Consider the following 23449-nt stretch of genomic DNA (forward strand, 5'->3'; position numbering starts at 1 on the left):
AGGGGAAGTGAGGTATAAATAGGGAGTGCACAGGTGAGAATACTGATTAGGCCTGCTGCGCCAATCAGTGGCGCAGCTGCCCTTTAAATGGCAGAGACCCGGCGTGCGCGCGCCCTAAGGAGCGGGGCCGCGCGCGCCGGGACAACACAGACGGGGAACGGGTCAGGTACGGGAGCCGAGATGCGCATCGCGAGTGGGCGCCTCCCGCATCGCGAATCGCATCCCGGCTGGGAGTAATATCGCAGCGCACCCGGTCAGCAGGTCTGAGCGGGGCGCTGCGAATGAGAGAACGCTGCGAGCGCTCCGGGGAGGAGCGGGGACCCGGAGCGCTCGGCGTAACAGTACCCCCCCCCCCCTTGGGTCTCCCCCTCTTTTTGGAGCCTGAGAATCTGAGGATAAGACTTTTGTCCAGGATGTTGTCCTCAGGTTCCCAGGATCTCTCTTCTGGGCCACAGCCCTCCCAATCCACCCAAAAAAATTTTTTTCCTCTGACCGTCTTGGAGGCCAGAATCTCCTTCACGGAGAAGACGTCAGAAGAACCGGAAACAGGAGTGGGAGAAACAAGTTTGGGAGAGAAGCGGTTAATGATGAGTGGTTTAAGGAGAGAGACATGGAAGGCATTGGGAATACGAAGAGAAGGAGGAAGAAGGAGTTTGTAAGAGACAGGGTTAATCTGGCACAAGACTTTGAAAGGACCAAGATAGCGTGGTCCCAGTTTGTAACTGGGGACACGAAAGCGGACATATTTAGCGGAGAGCCATACCTTGTCTCCGGGAGCAAAAATGGGGGGAGTTCTTCTTTTCTTATCGGCAAATCTTTTCATCCGGGATGAAGCCTGTAAAAGAGAATTTTGGGTCTCTTTCCATATGGTGGAAAGATCACGAGTCACTTCATCCACAGCGGGCAAACCAGAGGGCAAGGGGGTAGGGAGGGGGGGAAGAGGGTGACGGCCGTACACCACGAAAAATGGGGACTTAGCAGAAGACTCGGAGACTCTGAAGTTGTATGAGAATTCGGCCCATGGTAGAAGATCAGCCCAGTCATCCTGGCGGGAGGAAACAAAATGCCGTAAATAATCACCCAGGACCTGATTAATTCTTTCTACTTGCCCATTGGATTGGGGATGATAAGAAGAAGAGAAGTTTAGTTTAATCTTGAGCTGTTTACAGAGGGCCCTCCAGAATTTAGACACGAATTGGACGCCTCTATCCGAGACGATCTGCGTGGGCAAACCGTGAAGACGAAAAATGTGTACAAAAAATTGTTTTGCCAACTGAGGCGCAGAAGGAAGACCAGGAAGAGGAATAAAATGTGCCATCTTGGAAAATCGATCAACGACCACCCAAACAACTGTGTTGCCACGGGATGGGGGTAAGTCTGTGATAAAGTCCATACCAATCTGTGACCAAGGCTGTTCGGGGACAGGCAGAGGATGAAGGAGACCAGCAGGCTTCTGGCGAGGAGTCTTATCCCGGGCACAGACAGTACAGGCCCGCACAAAATCAACAACATCCGTCTCCAGAGTCGGCCACCAATAAAAACGAGAGATGAGTTGCAAGGATTTTTTGATGCCCGCATGGCCTGCGAGGTGGGAGGAGTGTCCCCATTTGAGAATCCCGAGACGTTGGCGTGGAGAAACAAAGGTCTTCCCTGGAGGAGTTTGCCTGATGGAGAAGTGGAGATCAGACAGTCAGGAGGAATGATGTGTTGCAGAGAGAGCTCTACTTCAGAGGCATCCGAGGAACGAGAGAGGGCATCGGCCCTAATGTTCTTGTCGGCAGGGCGAAAATGAATTTCAAAGTTAAAACGGGCAAAGAACAACGACCACCTAGCCTGGCGAGGATTCAGCCGTTGGGCAGACTGGAGATAGGAGAGATTCTTGTGATCGGTGTAAATGATAACTGGAAATTTTGATCCCTCCAGCAGATGCCTCCATTCCTCAAGCGCCAATTTAATGGCCAGTAGTTCTCGATCCCCGATGGAGTAGTTTCTCTCCGCCGGAGAGAAGGTCCTAGAAAAAAAAACACAAGTAACAGCATGCCCGGAAGAATTTTTTTGTAGAAGGACAGCTCCAGCTCCCACTGAGGAGGCATCTACCTACAATAGAAAGGGTTTAGATGGGTCAGGTCTGGAGAGCACGGGAGCAGAAGAAAAGGCAGACTTGAGATGTTTAAATGCGTCTTCCGCTTGGGGAGACCAGGACTTGGGATTGGCATTTTTCTTGGTTAAAGACACGATAGGAGCCACAATAGTGGAAAAGTGTGGAATAAATTGTCTGTAATAATTGGCGAACCCCAAAAAACGTTGGATAGCACGGAGTACGGAGGGGCGTGGCCAATCTAATACAGCAGCTAGCTTATCTGGGTCCATTTGTAGTCCCTGGCCAGAAACCAAGTATCCTAGGAAAGGAAGAGATTGACATTCAAAGAGACATTTCTCCATTTTGGCATAAAGTTGATTGTCTCGAAGTCTCTGAAGAACCATGCGGACATGCTGGCGGTGTTCTTCTAAGTTGGCAGAAAAAATCAGAATATCGTCCAGATACACAACAACACAGGAATATAAGAGATCACGAAAAATTTCATTAACAAAGTCTTGGAAGACGGCAGGGGCGTTGCACAGGCCAAAGGGCATGACCAGATACTCAAAGTGTCCATCTCTGGTGTTAAATGCAGTCTTCCATTCGTCCCCCTCCCTGATGCGGATGAGATTATAAGCACCCCTTAAGTCCAGTTTGGTAAAGATGTGGGCACCTTGTAGGCGATCAAAGAGTTCCGAGATAAGAGGTAGGGGGTAGCGGTTCTTTACCGTGATTTTATTAAGTCCGCGGTAATCAATGCAAGGATGTAGGGAGCCATATTTTTTGGACACAAAAAAAAATCCAGCTCCGGCAGGAGAGGAGGATTTGCGGATAAACCCCTTTTTTAAATTTTCCTGGATGTACTCAGACATGGCAAGAGTCTCTGGAGCAGACAGAGGATAGATTCTGCCCCGGGGTGGAGTAGTACCCGGGAGGAGGTCAATAGGACAGTCATAAGGCCTGTGAGGAGGTAAAGTCTCAGCTTACTTTTTGCAGAACACGTCAGCATAGTCCATATAAGCCTCAGGAAGACCGGTTACAGGGGGAACCACAGGGTCACGGCAGGGAGTACTGGGAACCGGTTTAAGACAGTCCTTGAGACAAGAAGTACCCCAATTCTTGATTTCTCCTGTGGACCAATCAAGGGTTGGGGAATGGCGTTGAAGCCACGGTAATCCAAGAAGAATTTCCGAAGTGCAGTTGGAGAGGACCAAAAATTCAATTTTTTCGTGATGAGGTCCGATGCACATTAGGAGAGGTTCCGTGCGGTAACGCACAGTACAGTCCAGTCTTTCATTGTTAACAGAATTGATGTAGAGGGGTCTGGCGAGACTGGTCACCGGGATGTTGAACCTGTTGATGAGAGAGGCCGAAATAAAATTTCCTGCAGATCCGGAATCCAAGAAGGCCATAGTAGAGAAGGAGAAGGTAGAAGAAGATATCCGCACAGGCACTGTAAGGCGTGGAGAAGCAGAGTTGACATCAAGAACTGTCTCACCTTTGTGCGGAGTCAGCGTACGTCTTTCCAGGCGGGGAGGACGGATAGGACAATCCTTCAAGAAGTGTTCGGTACCGGCACAGTACAGGCACAGATTCTCCATGCGGCGTCGTGTCCTCTCTTGAGGTGTCAAGCGAGACCGGTCAACTTGCATAGCCTCCACGGCGGGAGGCACAGGAACGGATTGCAGAGGACCAGAGGAGAGAGGAGCCGGGGAGAGAAAATGCCTCGTGCAAACAAAGTCCATATCCTGGCGGAGCTCCTGACGCCTTTCGGAAAAACGCATGTCAATGCGGGTGGCCAGATGAATAAGTTCATGCAGGTTAGCAGGAATTTCTCGTGCGGCCAGCACATCTTTAATGTTGCTGGATAGGCCTTTCTTAAAGGTCGCGCAGAGGGCCTCATTATTCCAGGATAATTCGGAGGCAAGAGTACGGAATTGGATGGCATACTCGCCAACAGAAGAATTACCCTGGACCAGGTTCAGCAGAGCAGTCTCAGCAGAAGAGGCTCGGGCAGGTTCCTCAAAGACACTTCGAATCTCCGTGAAGAAGGAATGTACAGAGGCAGTGACGGGGTCATTGCGGTCCCAGAGCGGTGTGGCCCATGACAGAGCTTTCCCAGACAGAAGGCTGACTACGAAGGCCACCTTAGACCTTTCAGTAGGAAACTGGTCCGACATCATCTCCAAGTGCAGGGAACATTGCGAAAGAAAGCCACGGCAAATCTTAGAGTCCCCATCAAATTTATCCGGCAAGGATAATCGTAGGCCTGAAGCGGCCACTCGCTGCGGAGGAGGTGCAGGAGCTGGCGGAGGAGATTGTTGCTGGAGTTGTGGTAGCAGCTGCTGTAGCATCACGGTCAGTTGAGACAGCTGGTGGCCTTGTTGCGCTGTTGCGACTGCTGGGCGACCACCGTGGTGAGGTCGGCGACAACTGGCAGTGGGACTTCAGCGGGATCCATGGCCGGATCTACTGTCACGATTCGGCTGGCTGGAGGTGGATCCTCTGTGCCAGAGAGGGATTGGCGTGGACCGTGCTGGTGGACCGGTTCTAAGTTGCTACTGGTATTCACCAGAGCCCGCCGCAAAGCGGGATGGTCTTGCAGCGGCGGTAGCAACCAGGTCGTATCCACCAGCAACGGCTCAACCTCTCTGACTGCTGAAGATAGGCGCGGTACAAGGGAGTAGACAAGAGCAAGGTCGGACGTAGCAGAAGGTCAGGGCAGGCAGCAAGGATCGTAGTCAGGGGCAACGGCAGGAGGTCTGGAACACAGGCTAGGAACACACAAGGAAACGCTTTCACTTGCACAATGGCAACAAGATCCGGCGAGGGAGTGCAGGGGAAGTGAGGTATAAGTAGGGAGTGCACAGGTGAGAATACTGATTAGGCCTGCTGCGCCAATCAGTGGCGCAGCGGCCCTTTAAATGGCAGAGACCCGGCGCGCGCGCGCCCTAAGGAGCGGGGCCGCGCGCGCCGGGACAACACAGACGGGGAACGGGTCAGGTACGGGAGCCGAGATGCGCATCGCGAGCGGGCGCGTCCCGCATCGCGAATCGCATCCCGGCTGGGAGTAATATCGCAGCGCACCCGGTCAGCAGGTCTGAGCGGGGCGCTGCGAATGAGAGAACGCTGCGAGCGCTCCGGGGAGGAGCGGGGACCCGGAGCGCTCGGCGTAACACATACAGTGCTTAAGTACCCCCATATCGTGCTCAAATATCTCCACGCAGTGCTCATATACCTCCATTCTTTGCTCATACACTGCGATACGATACTGTGCTCAAATACCACCATATGGTGCTCAAAGATTGCCACATGGTACTTGAATACCATCAAACAGTGTTAAAAACCACCACATAGTGCTTGCATACTACCATATAGTGCTCAAATACTGCCGTATAGTGGTCACATCCCGCCATACAGTGCTCAAATACTGCCATATAGTGCTCAAAGGTTTAAATGCAACCACCATACGGTGACTCAATAAAAGTCCATATATAGAGTAAATTGTGGTGGCTGTGAAGTAGAGAGAACCTGGATGGGGGAGGGGAGTTTTGAGAACAATGAGTAGTGGGGGGCAGTGTGACTGGAACATATTGGGATCAGAGTGTATTCAGACTGGGCCGTGCTGTAATAGACTGTTATCTGGATACAGGCTGAGACCGGCTCACCGAATGCTTCAGACGTTCTGCGACACAATGTTATCATGCACAGTGTCACATGAGGTCATGCCGCCATCTACACACTGCTCACTTTCATATAGTTCCATCAGATGTGGATGTGCCCTATATGGGGCCATAGGGTCAGGTGTGTCTGTGACTAATATATAGCCATACACCTCCCAGAACAGTCAGGAGATAAAGCTGTCAGCTGAATTCTAGACATTCTAGTGTTCAGAGCTCAATGAGAATGTGGGAGCAGATACATTATTTATAGGGGGCTCTGTCATGTGACTACAAAGGGGGGGGGGGGGACGGGGGTGCAGCACAATGCTCAGGAGATTGTTGGCAAAACAAATTGCCCAAACCTTCAGCCTTGGGGGCAAAAATCTGCTCCCTTCCTCCGGGAGGACCAAATGCTTCCCTGTGGGGGTCACTGGTGAAGACCACAAATCCGCACCTCAATACTTACAAGTGTTAAAGATTGTCTTTCCTTCAAAGAGAAGACCAAGGACCCTTCAAGTGCAAAGGCTAGACTATATCAGTAGAGCTGAACCAATGAGAACCAGTAATGGACTGCCCCAGGGCTAGGCTTTATCAGTAGAGCCGAATTACCATGAGGTCCATGAGAAACAGTATTGGACTGCCCCAGGACTATGCCAAAATGGTGGAACTAAATTATTAAAGGGTCTATGTGGTCCTGCAGGGTACAGCCCCAAGGGTAATAGAGCTGAACCATCATAGAGTCCATAAGAACCAGTAGTAGATCATGATGATGGGCTAAACTATCACAGGGGTCCATGAGGTTGTCCAGTGGATAGCCCCAAGGCCAGGACCTGATAATAGAGCTGAACCATTTTAGGGTTCATAAAAGCCAGTAGTGAATCGCTCCCAAGGCTAGGTCATTATGATAGGGCTAAACTAGTAGATGGTCCACAAGGTCTTAGCTGGACAGACCAAACCACCATAAGGTCAATAAGAACCAGTAGTGGACCATGATGATGGGGCTAAAAACTATCACAGGGGTCCATGAGGTTGTCCAGTGGATAGCCCCAAGGCCAGGATCTGATAATAGAGATAAACCATTATAAGGTTCCATTATAGAGTTTATAAAAGCCAGTAGCGAATCGCTCCCAAGACTAGGTCATAATGATTGGGCTAAACTAGTAGATGGGCCGCAAGGTCTTAGCTGGGCAGACCAAACCACCATAAAGTCAATAAGAACCAGTAATGGACAACCCCAAGGCTAGATTTTGGTGATGGAGCTAAACTACCATATGACCCATGAGGTCTAGGTCTGATCCATGAGGGCTAGACTATATTAGTGGACCTGAACCCCAATCGGCCCATGAGGTCCGAGACTAGACTTGATGAAACAGCCAAACCATTAAAGGCTCCATGAAGTCCAACAGAGGACAATCCTATAGCTTACTTGCCACTTGATACTTTTTCCTACATCATTTAATGGAATTGTCTAGGATGGTGTTTTCCAAACAGTGTGTCTCCAGCTGTTGCGAAACTACAACTCCCAGCATGTTGGAAAATATAGTATAGGTCAGTATTCCCCAACCAGGGGTGCCTCCAGCTGTTGCAAAACTACAACTCCCAGCATGTTAGACTATATAGTAGTATATAGTATAGGTCAGTGTTCCCCAACCAGGGGTGCCTCCAGCTGTTGAAAAAAACTACAACTCCCAGCATGTCGGACTCTATAGTAGTATATAGTATAGGTCAGTGTTTCTCAACCAGGGGTGCCTCCAGCTGTTGCAAAACTACAACTCCCAGCATGTTGGACTATATAGTAGTATATAGTATAGGTCAGTGTTTTCCAACCAGGGGTGCCTCCAGCTGTTGCAAAAATACAACTCCCAGCATGCCCGGAGAGCCAACGGCTGTCCGGGCATGCTGGGAGTTGTAGTTTTGCAACAGTTGGAGGTGCTCTGGTTGGGAAATACTAGTATAGGTCATGGTGCAACATTCCGGCAGTTGGAGGATTGGTTGGATAAATACCGGCCATTGGATAAATACCGGCCATTGCAACGGCTGCCCAGGCATTCTGGGGGTTGTAGTTTTGCAACATCTGGAGACACACTGTTTGGAATACACTAGTCTAGGATTTGAAAAAACATCGCTGCTTACACCTGTCCATGAGATGTGTCTGGTGTTGCAGCTCTATTGAAGTGAATGGGACTGAGCTGCAATTCTACTCGCAACCTAAGGGCAAGTGGGGCGCTGTTTTTGGAAGAAAGCCACAGGTTTTTCCGAACAACCCTTTGAATGTAGAACCTTTAAGTCCTATGTTTTTCAATAAGAGCAGATTTCGTGATAATAAGTAAAGTGAGTGTGCAGGTAGGTGGGTGGTGGACCCTCAGAATCATGGTTCCCCTATCTGTCACTGCGTCATATGAGGGGACATACATAAATGTAAGTAGTCCATCAGTTGTTATGAATTCTGCATGTTGTCCTATCACAAAGGATCTTGCTGTCCCCGGATCCGGCTCCTCTCAGGTACAGTATAAGTAATGATTTATAAATGGCCTATTGTTTGCTACTTCTCCCATCAATACTGGAGGTAACACTGTTCTACACAGTAAGGTACATAATAGTGCATTGTATGGACAAAGAAAATACAGAGTAACAGCCACCGGCGGCTCATAAACCGTCTGCACCGCACATCAAGGTGATCACCAGACATGGGGTCCGGGCTGCAGAATGGATTCATGTGTGTGAGATCTCCTCCAAACATCTGAGAAGAGCTCCTCAAGGTAAGTGTAGAGAACCTCAACCCAGAGAGAAGATATTTAAATCCAATTAGACAACATTGGAGAAGACCTGTCTGGCCCCACATGGTCAACACCTAATAGGACAGCAATGACCCATCATGTTCCCCTATCACATGTGAGGGAGCATGCCATAGGAGGTTCTGACTACTCAACAATGCCTACCATTCTCTATAGAGGAGAACATAATGGGTCAATGATGTCCCATGTACATTCCCAGAAAGGAAAATACATTGGACATCCATGACCTATCTAGGGAAGAACATGATGGGTCATCGATGTCCCATGTCTGTTTCCAGACAGAGTTCATCTGGGGATAGACATCAATCACCCACCATGTTCTCCTCTAGATGCACTGAAGACTCTATCACATCTTATGGCGCATGCCATGAAGGTTCTGAGTACACAACAACTTCTACTGTTCACTATGGGGGAGAACATGATACCCCCTAGATAGGTCATTGATGTCCCATGTACATTCCTGGTGTATCTAGAGGAGAACATGATGGGTCATTGTCGTCCCATGTACAGTCCCAGTGTATCTAGAGAAGAGCATGATGGGTCATTGATGTCCCATGTACAGTCCCGGTGTATCTAGAGAAGAGCATGATGGGTCATTGATGTCTCATGTACATTCCCGGTGTATCTAGAGAAGAACATGATGGGTCATTGTCGTCCCATGTACATTCCCAGTGTATCTAGAGGAGAACATGATGGGCCATTGACGTTTCATGTACATTCCCGGTGTATCTAGAGAAGAGCATGATGGGTCATTGATGTCCCATGTACAGTCCCAGTGTATCTAGAGGAGAACATGATGGGTCATTGACGTCCCATGTTCATTCCTGGTATATCTAGAGGAGAACATGATGGGTCATTGATGTCCCATGTACAGTCCCAGTGTATCTAGAGAAGAGCATGATGGGTCATTGACGTCCCATGTACAGTCCCAGTGTATCTAGAGGAGAACATGATGGGCCATTGATGTCCCATGTACATTCCTGGTGTATCTAGAGAAGAACATGATGGGTCATTGTCGTCCCATGTACAGTCCCAGTGTATCTAGAGGAGAACATGATGGGTCATTGACGTCCCATGTACAGTCCCAGTGTATCTAGAGAAGAACACGTTGGGTCATTGATGTCTCATGTACAGTCCCAGTGTATCTAGAGGAGGACATGACGGGTCATTGATGTCCCATGTATATTCCTGGTGTATCTAGAGGAGAACATGATGGGTCATTGATGTCCCATGTACAGTCCCAGTGTATCTAGAGGAGAACATGATGGGTCATTGACGTTTCATGTACAGTCCCAGTGTATCTAGAGAAGAACATGATGGGTCATTGATGTCCCATGTACAGTCCCAGAGAGCACTATGTCTGGGAATGCACATGGGACCTCAGTGACCCATCATATTCTCCCCTATAGAGAATAGTAGATATTATTGAGTAGTCAGAAATCCATGGTATGCTCCATCAGATGTGATAGATTCCTTAATGCTTCTAGGGGAGAACATGATGGGTCATGGATGTCTCATGTACATCCACAGAGAGGACATCAATGACACATCTGATGGAGCATGCGATGGAAGGTTCTGACTACTCAACAACTTCTACTATTCTCTAAGGGGAAGATTTATCAAAACCTGTCCAGAGGAAAAGTTGCCCAGTTGCCCATAGCAACCAATCAGATCGCTTCTTTCATTTTTAACAAGGCCTCTGCAAAATGAAAGAAGTGATCTGATTGGTTGCTATGGGCAACTAGGCAACTTTTCTTTTTGATAAATCTCCCCCTGGGGAAACATGTTGCTTACCTGAGGCTGATGTGACAGCAGAAACAACAATTGTTCTCCCATTCCTTATAGTGGGTCCATATAACCTTTTGTCACACAACAGAGAAACAAATTGTATCATTTCCAGCATAGACGTCACATGTACATCTATGTTGAAGCAGAAGATTTTGCGTTCCTAGGGTCTATTACCTTTCAGTACAAAATGAGACACCACCGACCTCATTATTCTGGCCAACCTAAATGTGTATCCCCAATCCTACAACATCCAAAGCTATAGAAACCCATCAGCTCTGAGGAGTTGACAGCTGCCCTTCCTAGCTTAGGCTGGGTCCACACTACGTTTTGTCCCATACGGGAGCGCATACGGCAGGAGGGAGCTAAAACCTTGCGCTCCCGTATGTGACCGTATGCGCTCCCGTATGTCATTCACTTCAATGAGCCGACCGGAGTGAAACGTTCGGTCCGGTCGGCTCATTTTTGCCCTGTATGCGCTTTTACAACCGGACCTAAAACCGTGGTTGACCACAGTTTTAGGTCCGGTTGTAAAAGCGCATACGGCGCAAAAATGAGCCGACCGGACCGAACGTTTCACTCCGGTCGGCTCATTGAAGTGAATGACATACGGGAGCGCATACGGTCACATACGGGAGCGCGAGGTTTTAGCTCCCTCCTGCCGTATGCGCTCCCGTATGGGACAAAACGTAGTGTGGACCCAGCCTTAGTCATGGGGTAGTATGATTTAAGTAACCATCTAGCGGTGGTATTAGGCAGCTTCTGACAACATTTTTTGGGCACTGTATATTGGTATTATTCGGGCACTGTTTGGTATGTGTAACGCCGAGCGCTCCGGGTCCCGCTGCTTCCCCGGAGCGCTGGCAGCGTTACTCTGCTTGCAGCGCTCCGGTCGGCGCCGCTGATCGAGAGCGCTGCTACCCTGTCACCGGACATGCCCGCTCACGGATCGCATCCCATGTCTCTTCTCACCTGCCCCGTCCTTCCTCTGTCCCGTCCCGGCGTGCGCGGCCCTGCTCTCTAGGGCGCACGCTGGCTCTCTGAAATTTAAAGGGCCAGTGCACCACTAATTGGTTCCTGGCCCAATCAAGTCCAATCACTGTTTTCCCTATAAAACATCACTTCCCCTTCCTGTCCCTGCCGGATCTTGTTGCCTAGTGCCTTGTGAAAGCGTTCCTGTGTGTCCTTTGTCTGTGTTTCGGGAATCTTTGCTGTTGCCCCTGACTATGAACCTTGCCGCCTGCCCTGACCTTTCTGCTACGTCTGACCTTGCCTTGCCTTGTCCTTTTGTACCGCGCCATCACAGCCGCCAGAGAGGTTGAGTCGCTACCGGGTGGAACGACCTGGGGGTTACCTGCCGCAGCAAGTCCATCCCGCTTTGCGGCGGGCTCTGGTGAATACCAGTAACCCCTTAGACTCTGTTCCCCTGGTACGGCCCACACCATCACCTCTCTGGCACAGAGAATCCACTTCCAGTGTCCTCACCCTCCGCCAGCCCGGATCCTGACAGTATGTTTGTACACTGTAAGAGAATATTATATGGGCACCATATGGTACTGTATTCATCTCCACTGGGGCACCTGTGCATGGACTGGCAGGTCCCGCTCCCCACCGGAACCAGGTGCAAATCAAATAAGACATTGTCCAGTACTAGGCTGCATATACAGTGGTCCCTCAAGTTACAATATTAATTGGTTCCAGGATGACCATTGTGTGTTGAGACCATTGTATGTTGAGACCAGAACTCTATGGAAACCTGGTAATTGGTTCTAAAGGCACCAAAATGTCATCCAAAAATAGGAAAAAAGTGAAAATAAAAGAAAATAAGTAGATAACTAATATAGATAAAGCAAATCCTTACATATAAAAGTAATAAAGATCTGCTGGGAGCTGTAAATCACTGTCTATGTCAGTGTTTCCCAAGCAGGGAGCCTCCAGCTGTTGCAAAACTACAACTCCCAGCATGCCCGGACAGCCAAAGGCATGAGGGGAGTTGTAGTTTTGCAACAGCTGGGGGCACCCTGCTCGGGAAACACTGGTCTATGTAGAGGACAGGATCTTCCTCGGGGTCCTGTACAGTACACAATGTCCTAAAAAAGTTACATGGAGTCGCCCTCACCTGGTGTCCAAAGGAGCAGGTAACACCGGTACAGGTAAAGAGTACAGAACATGTAATACCTCCCTGTACTGTAGGGGGCGCTACCAGACACCAGCCAGTGCATGCACTTCAGTAATACAGGTAAAGAGTAGTACAGAACATGTAATACCTCCCTGTACTGTAGGGGGCGCTACCAGACACCAGCCAGTGCATGCACTTCAGTAATACAGGTAAAGAGTACAGAACATGTAATACCTCCCTGTACTGTAGGGGGCGCTACCAGACACCAGTCAGTGCATACACTTCAGTAATACAGGTAAAGAGTAGTACAGAACATGTAATACCTCCCTGTACTGTAGGAGGCGCTACCAGACACCAGTTAGTGCATGCACTTCAGTAATACAGGTAAAGAATACAGAACATGTAATACCTCAGTGCATACGCTTCAGGAATACAGGGGTTTCACTAGTAAAATGCCCATTCTGATTGGTCGGTTCTTCCAGCCATTGACACATTTCACAGATCTGGATTGTCTGTACATTGTATGTTGAGTCTGGTTTCAACTTACAATGGTCCAGAAAAGACCATTGCATGTTGAAACTATTGTATGTTGAGGCCATTGTAAGTTGAGGGGTCACTGTAAATTCTGTAGACCCTTATGGAAGAAAATACATGTGGTACAGAGCGTAACAGCCTACGCGTTTCCTGAAATGCGTAGGCTATGACACTATGTACCACATGTATTTTCTTCAATAAAGATCTACAGAATTTACTTTTGGTACTGTATGATAGAAGGACTGGCACAGGGCACCATCCAACCCAAGGCAATATCATATTTCTATAGCAAATAGTACTATTAAACACTGCATTTGCTGTTATCCAGGATTAGAAGAACACAACAGCTTTCTTCCAAAACAGCTGAGTTGTAATACATCACACAACCTGAGGACATGTATGGTTATCCCACCTGAGCATGCATGTAATCTCAAAGGGCAGGGTGTGAAAGCTGCAGCCAGACACTTCTGACTTTTTTAAGACTCCAATCCTCATCGCCTGTAAGAAAAAAAAAAGTATTGGGCAGAAATCCAACTACCTGATCCTTCCCTCTATTCAAAATCTGCCACCTGGGGAGAGTGAGAAGGTCCCCATACACCTGTGTTTCCCAACCAGGGTGTCTTCAGCTGTTGCAAAGCTACAACTCCCAGCAAGCCTGGACAGCAAAAGGCTGTCCAAGCATGCTGGGAGTTGTTGTTTGGCAACAGCTGGAGGCTCACTGGTGACATAGATTGTCAAGTGAATACTTGTATACAGTAGTCTAAATATTACTCTTATGTCAACACCATAAATAAATGACATGCTCAAATATTGCCTAAATCGTACAGTGCTCAATTATAACCATATCGGGATTACATATTGCCATACAGTGCTTAAATACCATCATACAATGCTCAAATATCACCATATAGTACTCAAATGCCCCCATACAGTGTTCAAGTGCCAAAATACAGTGCTCACATAACACAATACGATGCTCAAATATCACCAAATAGTGCTCAAGTGCAACCATACAGTGCTCAAATACCACCACAAGGCACTCAAATACTACTAAACAATGCTCAAATACTTCCATATAGTGCACATGTGTAAACATAACGTGCTCAAGTACCACCATAGAGTGCTCACATAACACCATACGATGCTCAAATACCATAAACTAGTGCTCAAGTATCACCATACAGTGCTCCAATATCACCATACAATGCTCAATTACCACCATACAGTGCTCAAGTATCACCATACAGTGCTCAAAAAACACCACACAATGCTCACATACCACCATACAGTGTTCAAAGATCACCATACAGTGCTCAAATACCACCATACAATGCTCAAATACCACAAACTAGTGCTCAAGTATCACCATACAGTGCTCAAGTATCACCATACAGTGCTCAAAAACCACCATACAGTGCTCAAGTATCACCATACAGTGCTCAAGTATCACCATACAGTGCTCAAAAACCACCATACAATGCTCACATACCACCATACAGTGCTCACATACCACCATACAGTGTTCAAAGATCACCATACAGTGCTCAAATACCACCATACAATGCTCAAATACCACAAACTAGTGCTCAAGTATCACCATACAGTGCTCAAGTATCACCATACAGTGCTCAAAAACCACCATACAGTGCTCAAGTATCACCATACAGTGCTCAAGTATCACCATACAGTGCTCAAAAACCACCATACAATGCTCACATACCACCATACAGTGCTCACATACCACCATACAGTGCTCACATACCACCATACATACCACCATACAGTGCTCACATACCACCATACAGTGCTCACATACCACCATACAGTGCTCAAGTATCACCATACAGTGCTCAAAAACCACCATACAGTGCTTAAGTATCACCATACAGTGCTCACATACCACCATACAATGCTCAAATACCACCATACAATGCTCAAATACCACCATACAGTGCTCAAGTATCACCATACAGTGCTCAAAAAACACCATACAGTGCTCACATACCACCATACAGTGCTCACATACCACCATACAGTGCTCAAGTATCACCATACAGTGCTCAAAGACCACCATACAATGCTCAAATACCACCATACACTGCTCAAGTATCACCGTACAGTGCTCACATACCACCATACAGTGCTCAAAAACCACCATAGAATGCTCACATACCACCATACAGTGCTCAAATACTATCATATGGTGCTCCAATAGCAACATGCAGAGCTCAGACTCCACCATATAATGCTCAACTACTGCCATATGCTGCTTAAATACCACTATACTGTCCTTACATACCACCATAAGCTGCTCAAATAACACCATATAGTGGGAGATTTAGCAAGTGCAGTCTTTGTCATAGTATTTTGATGTTTTTTTTTTTACTCTCTGTTTCGCCTTATGTGCGTAAAATGTATCAAAAGGTCGCACGGTGTTAATAAATGTGTCGCACGTATGGCAAAGTGAGTTCTGTTTCCAAGACAACTCTGAGCTGGTGTAGGATTACGGTGTGTTTTGGCTTGTGCGACACTTTGTGCCACAGTGGCGCGTTGATAAATTTGTGACCACCGCAAGTTCAAAACCGAAAAATTGCCATTTCCACATTCCGTGAGCGGAATTGCGCGCTGAGAACATAAGCATCAGTGTGAATGGGTTTCCACGAGACCCGTTCACACTGCGGAATTTCAGTGGCGGACAATTCCGCCGCTGAAATTGTTCCGTGCAAAGAAAGAATATGTTCATTCTTTGTGCGGAAGTCCGCGGAACACTGCATTGCCATCAATGGTAACGGTGCAGTGCTGCATGGTCCTACCGCCGAAGTATTTAGGCGGCGGCCGCCAGAATGGAATCTCCGCTCGCGGAATTCTGCAAGCGAAGATCCCGTTCACAATCCGTAGTGTGAACATACCCTAAAGACAATTCAAGAGGAATTTACTCGAGTAGTTCCTCTTGAATTCTCCGCTTGGAAATAATTACCATCTGCTTTGCCATTGACTTCAATGTATTTTACTCTGCACGGTTCAAACTGCGTAAATTCCGCTTGCGGAATTCCGTTCCGCTAGAAGAAAGAACATGTTCATTCTTCTCGCAAAAAAATGTGAGCAAAAGTCCATTGATGTTAGTCCATTGATGGTAAAAAAAAAAATTCCGCTTGAAATCGTTTAGGCGTGGAATTTGCGAAGAAATTTGCGCGGAAATTCCACACAAAAATAAATAAATAAATAAATGGGAAATTCCAATTGGTGGTTGTTGGTCCAGCAAAAAAAGAAGAAAAAATACCCTGTTTCCTCCTATATTCCGCACAGAGAATCCATGTTAATTCCGCACGATTTTCGCGCAAAATTTGCGCAAAAGAAAAAAACTTTAATTCTTAAACTTAAATTAATTTTTACTCGAGGATTCCTCTCCTATTCCTCAGTGTGAACGCATCCGATGTACTTCCATACTACCACTGAGTACTCATATACCAGCATATAGAGGGAGATGTATCAAAACCCGTCGAGAGGAAAAGTTGCTGAGTTGCCCATAGCAACCAATCAGATCGCTTCTTTCAGTTTAAAAACAAAAGGTAGATGAAAAATGAAAGTAGCGATCTGATTGGTTGCTATGGGCAACTCAGCAACTTTTCCTCTGGACAGGTTTTGATAAATCTCCCCCCTGTGCTGAGGAAAAGTTATTGAGTTGCCCATAGCAACCAATCAGATCGCTTCTTTCATTTTTCATCTACCTTTTGTTTTTAAACTGAAAGAAGCAATCTGATTGGTTGCTATGGGCAACTCAGCAACTTTTCCTCTGTACAGGTTTTGCTCAATCTCCCCCTATATAGTTCTTAAAGGGGTACACCAGAGGGCCTCCAGCTGTTGCAAAACTACAACTCCCAGCATGCCTGGACAGCCAAAGGCTGTCCGGGCATGTTGGGTGTTGTAATTTTGCAGCACTGTATAGCGATATTTAAAGGGGTACTCCGGTGGAAAACTTTTTTTTTTTTTTTAATCAACTGGTGCCAGAAAGTTAAACAGATTTGTAAATTACTTCTATTAAAAAAATCTTAATCCTTCCAGTACTTATTAGCAGCTGAATACTACAGATTAAATTCATTTCTTTTTGGAACATAGTGCTCTCTTCTGACATCACAAGCACAGTGCTCTCTGCTGACATCTCTGTCCATTTTAGGAACAGTCCAGAGCAGCATTTCTTTTCTATGGGGATTTTCTCCTAGTCTGGACGGTTATTAAAATGGACAGAGATGTCAGCAGAGAGCACTGTGCTCGTGATGTCAGCAGAGAGCTCTGTGTTCCAAAAAGAAAAGAATTTCCTCTGTAGTATTCAGCAGCAAATAAGTACTGGAAGGATTAAGATTTTTTAATAGAAGTAATTTACAAATCTGTTTAACTTTCTGGCACCAGTTGATAAAAAATAAAAAAAATAAAAAAAGATTTCCACCGGAGTAGCCCTTTAAATATCGCTATACAGTGCTGCAAAACTACAACACCCAGCATGCCCGGACAGCCTTCGGCTGTCCGGGCATGCTGGGAGTTGTAGTTTTGTAACAGCTGGAGGCCCCCTGGTTGGAAAACACTGCCATATGCATTAGATGGTGGACATTGATGTGAAGCAATGTTATATATACAGGATTAAGTTATATTACCATAGGACGCACTGTACATTGTGCTGTGAATTATAAAGGGGGTGTATGTCTCTTTAACTCCGTCTCTCCCTCCACTGCTTTATAGGGAATGACTCCAAGAGGCCAAAAACCCCAGAAGCCTCAGACAGACAAACCCCGGCCAATATAACTGTGACTGTAGTCCCAGATCTGTGCCATAAATGCAGGGAAATATCCTATAGAGAATCCAGATGCACAGCTGCTCCCGACTGTGTGATCCCTTTCCTCTTTACCAGGAAAATGTTTAATATAAATGATGGCTCCACTGGGATACGGATAGAGCGGACATCTGAGGCTTCCTGCGCCGCCCACCCTGAGGGACAGCACAATATATGGGCCGAGGAGCATGTGTGACACTAGTGCATTCTGTCTTCCCTATGCAGATCTATCACTATTTATCATCGCCTGTAATATTTATAAATAAATAGACAAATAAATATATAAAATTAACTATAATTAATATAAAGGGCATCTCGCCATTTAAATATATATATATATATATATATATATATATATATATATATATACACAATGGAGGCTGTGGAGTCCGCTCTCACTGAACATCCAGGTTGCTCACCTGTGCCCGGTACCGGCCGGTACCGCCCTCGGCCAAAAGTCCAATCAACAAAAGAAGAAGGTCCGGCACGTTAGGTGGTGGATAAAATAGGCTTTCCTTTATTCACAAATCTTGACACGATTCACATACAGAAAAAGGTCTGACGCGTTTCACCTACGTTGAGGCTTAATCGTGGACTAGCAAACACATAACAAACAGTGCTAAAATACTATATCAAAGGGTCACATGACCTCTTACAACCGGGTCTTCCACAAGTCCGTTTGGTTTTAATGATGTAAGAGGTCATGTGACCCTTTGATATAGTATTTTAGCACTGCTTGCTATGTGTTTGCTAGTCTACGATTAAGCCTCAACGTAGGTGAAACGCGTCAGACCTTTTTCTGTATGTGAATCGTGTCAAGATTTGTGAATAAAGGAAAGCTTATTTTATCCACCACCTAACGTGACGGACCTTCTTCTTTTGTTGATTTATGCAAATATTTATGCGAATATCGGCACTTCCAGACTGGACACTGGTACCTTCCTTCTTTTAGGTGAAAGATATAATTGCGCGTGCGCACTATGCGAATTTTATTACGCATTTTCGCATGAAAAAAAAACGAACATTTCGAATTTTGCGAACATAGGATGAATATTCCTCCCTATATGCGCAAAATATTGCGAATTCGAATATGGCCCCTGCCGCTCATCACTAGTTCTTATCGGAGAAGTGATACAATTGTATCCAGTCTAGACAATGCTCTGTAAACTACAGTGACCCCCCCGACCTACGATCATTTCAGCATACGATTGTCTCTCAGAGGCAGCATCAACATACGATGCTTTTGTATGTCGGGGCCATCGCATAAATGGCTATCCGGCAGCGCAGACTGCTTCAGCTGCCACCGGATAGGCGTTTACGGTGCCCGTGTGGTCCACTGACGATCACTTACCTGTCCTCGGGGCTCCGGCGCGTCCCCTTCGGGATCCTCTGTATCGTCGGCGCTCTCCATCGTCGTCATCACGTCGCTGCGCACGCCATCCCGTCATCCAGTAGGAGAGGCGTACGTAGCGACGTGATGGCAGCGATGGAGAGCGAGGATGCCGGGGAAGCAGAGGCCTTGCCGGAGCGTCGGGGACACCCCGGGGACGCGGCGACAGCGATGGACGGCGACATCTAGGGCAGCGGTGACGAGCGGTGACGGTCCGGAGTGGCGGGAACAGGTGAGTACAACCTCCAATACCAGTGGTCTACAACCTGCGGACCTCCAGATGTTGCAAAACTACAACTCCCAGCATGCCCGGACAGCCGCTGGCTGTCCGGGCATGCTGGGTGTTGTAGTTTTGCAACATCTGGAGGTCCGCAGGTTGTAGACCACTGTCCTATACTTTACATTGCACGGATCCCTCAACATACGATGGTTTCAACTAACGATGGTCCATTTGGAAGGGATTACCATCGTATGTTGAGGGATCACTGTATATAGTGAGGACTCCAGACTGGTACACTTTAATAAACTAGCATAGAGATCTGTCCATCTGCAGTTATGTTTAGCTCCCAGAGCATATTCCATATTTCCCCCCCCCCCGGGCATCTTGGCTTTGGTGAAGAGGCCATCAGTATACGGCTCCTTGGCTGATACCCTGATTAACCCAAGTTTGAAGCCGAGGGCATTTGTGGCTCCTTAGTAGCTTCAGCGAAAAGGGGCATCGAACCTATATCCCTGCAGGTGCCTTCTGGCCCGGAGGTGAAGGGTAGGTTTGTTGGGGGGGGCCTCTCTTCTGTTGGAGACGGGCTTAGCAATAGACCGCATCCTTTGTGCACGTTTTTTTTTTTGTGTGACACGTTTGCACTTTTTCTTGCACTTTGGGTGATATAGAGCACGTTCCTCAGCTCTTAAAAAAAAATAAAAATATTCCATTGTATCCATTATCATCTGAGAACAGGACTAGCTCTAAATACTGTGTTTAGCTCCCAGAGCATTGTCTAGAGTGAATACAATTATTTCTTTGTCAGTGAGAACATGTGCAAAGTGCTTAACTTCCTGCACCTCCCACCCTAAGGGACAGCACAATATATGGCCCGAGGAGCATGTGTGACACTAGTGCATTATGACTTCTCTATACAGATATATCACTATTTATCATCGCCTGTAATATTTATGAGTAAATAGACAAATAAATATATAAAATTAACTATAATGAATATAAAGGGAATCTCACTTTATATATATATATATATATATATATATATATATTTATATGTATCTATATATATTTATTTATATGTATATATATATATATATATATATATATATTTATATGTATATATACAGTCATTGCCGCAAATTTTGGCACCCCTGAAATTTTCCTAGAAAATGAAGTATGAGGATTGCAGTAACACATGTTTTGCTATACACATGTTTATTCCCTTTGTGTGTATTGGAACTAAACCAAAAAAAGGAGGAAAAAAAGCAAATTGGACACAATGTCACCAAACTCCAAAAATGGGCTGGACAAAATTATTGGCACCCATAACTTAATATTTGGTTACACACCCTTTGGAAAAAAAATAACTGATATCAGTCGCTTCCTATAACCACCAATAAGCTTCTTACACCTCTCAGCCGGAATGTTGGACCACTCTTCCTTTACAAACTGCTCCAGGTCTCTTATTGGAAGGCGCCTTTTCCCAACAGCAATTTTAAGATCTCTCCACAGGTGATCAATGGGATTTAGGTCTGCCGGTGCTAAGACCACATGGGAATGCGGCGTCTCATAGACAGCTATGCATTCCGTGCAGAGTCCGCAGAAAGAATGGACAGGTTCATTCTTTCTGCGGATACAGAAAACGGAATTTTTGTGCCAGAAACGTTCTGGCACGAAAATTCTGCCGTGTACACAGCAGAATCCCATTGAATACAACGGGACTCTGCTGCTCCGGAATCTCCAGCAGAATTCCAATGTGGAATTCTGCACGGAAATTCCGAACGTGTGAACATGGCCTTAGGGTTGAATTAAAAAGAACGACTCCTTGTTTACTGGGCTTGTTACACATCTTGGTATTGGGCAGCCAGGGCCACACAGACAATAGCTGCGCCCCTTTATTGATATAATTTGTTGTCCGCAGTTGCACATGTCCTTATACACAGGGTGATGTGTGGCTGACCAATGACCAGGGTGATGTGTGGCTGATCAATGACCAGGGTGATGTGTGGCTGATCAATGACCAGGGTGATATGTGGCTGACCAATGACCAGGGTGATATGTAGCTGACCAATGAGCAGGGTGATGTGTGGCTGACCAATGACCAGGGTGATGTGTGGCTGATCAATGACTAGGGTGATCTGTGGCTGATCAATGACCAGGGTGATGTGTGGCTGATCAATGACCAGGGTGATGTGTGGCTGACCAATGACTAGGGGGATGTGTGGCTGATCAAGGACCAGGGTGATATGTGGCTGACCAAGGACTAGGGGGATGTGTGGCTGATCAAGGACCAGGGTGATATGTGGCTGACCAATGAGCAGGGTGATCTGTGGCTGACCAATGACCAGGGTGATGTGTGGCTGACCAATGACCAGGGTGATATGTGGCTGACCAATGACCAGGGTGATGTGTGGCTGACCAATGACCAGGGTGATGTGTGGCTGATCAATGACCAGAGTGATGTGTGGCTGACCAATGACCAGGGTGATATGTGGCTGACCAATGACCAGGGTGATATGTGGCTGACCAATGACCAGGGTGATGTGTGGCTGATCAATGACCAGGGTGATGTGTGGCTGACCAATGACTAGGGGGATGTGTGGCTGACCAATAACCAGGGTGATATGTGGCTGACCAATGACTAGGGTGATCTGTGGCTGATCAATGACCAGTGTGATGTGTGGCTGACCAATGACCAGGGTGATGTGTGGCTGACCAATGACTAGGGGGATGTGTGGCTGACCAATGACCAGGGTGATGTGTGGCTGATCAATAAGCAGGGTGATATGTGGCTGATCAATGACCAGGGTGATGTGTGGCTGACCAATGACCAGGGTGATGTGTGGCTGATCAATGACCAGGGTGATGTGTGGCTGACCAATGACCAGGGTGATGTGTGGCTGACCAATGACCAGGGTGATATGTGGCTGACCAATGACCAGGGTGATGTGTGGCTGATCAATGACCAGGGTGATGTGTGGCTGATCAATGACCAGGGTGATGTGTGGCTGATCAATGACTAGGGTGATCTGTGGCTGATCAATGACCAGGGTGATGTGTGGCTGATCAATGACTAGGGTGATCTGTGGCTGACCAATGACCAGGGTGATGTGTGGCTGATCAATGACCAGGGTGATGTGTGGCTGACCAATGACCAGGGTGATATGTGGCTGATCAATGACCAGGGTGATCTGTGGCTGATCAATGACCAGGGTGATGTGTGGCTGATCAATGACCAGGGTGATCTGTGGCTGATCAATGACCAGGGTGATATGTGGCTGATCAATGACTAGGGTGATCTGTGGCTGATCAATGACCAGGGTGATGTGTGGCTGATCAATGACTAGGGTGATCTGTGGCTGACCAATGACCAGGGTGATGTGTGGCTGATCAATGACCAGGGTGATGTGTGGCTGATCAATGACCAGGGTGATGTGTGGCTGATCAATGACCAGGGTGATATGTGGCTGATCAATGACTAGGGGGATGTGTGGCTGATCAATGACCAGGGTGATATGTGGCTGACCAATGACCAGGGTGATATGTGGCTGATCAATGACCAGGGTGATGTGTGGCTGACCAATGACCAGGGTGATGTGTGGCTGATCAATAAGCAGGGTGATGTGTGGCTGATCAATGACCAGGGTGATATGTGGCTGATCAATGACCAGGGTGATATGTGGCTGACCAATGACTAGGGGGATGTGTGGCTGATCAATGACCAGGGTGATGTGTGGCTGATCAATGACTAGGGGGATGTGTGGCTGATCAATGACTAGGGTGATATGTGGCTGATCAATGACCAGGGTGATATGTGGCTGATCAATGACTAGGGGGATGTGTGGCTGATCAATGACTAGGGTGATATGTGGCTGATCAATGACCAGGGTGATATGTGGCTGATCAATGACCAGGGTGATATGTGGCTGATCAATGACCAGGGTGATATGTGGCTGATCAATGACTAGGGGGATGTGTGGCTGATCAATGACCATTCTTCAGCTGATCACTGGGCCTCTCGCACAGGGCGATCATTATCTAA

The sequence above is a fragment of the Hyla sarda genome, chromosome 8, assembly GCF_029499605.1.
Source record: "Hyla sarda isolate aHylSar1 chromosome 8, aHylSar1.hap1, whole genome shotgun sequence".
NCBI lineage: Eukaryota > Metazoa > Chordata > Amphibia > Anura > Hylidae > Hyla > Hyla sarda.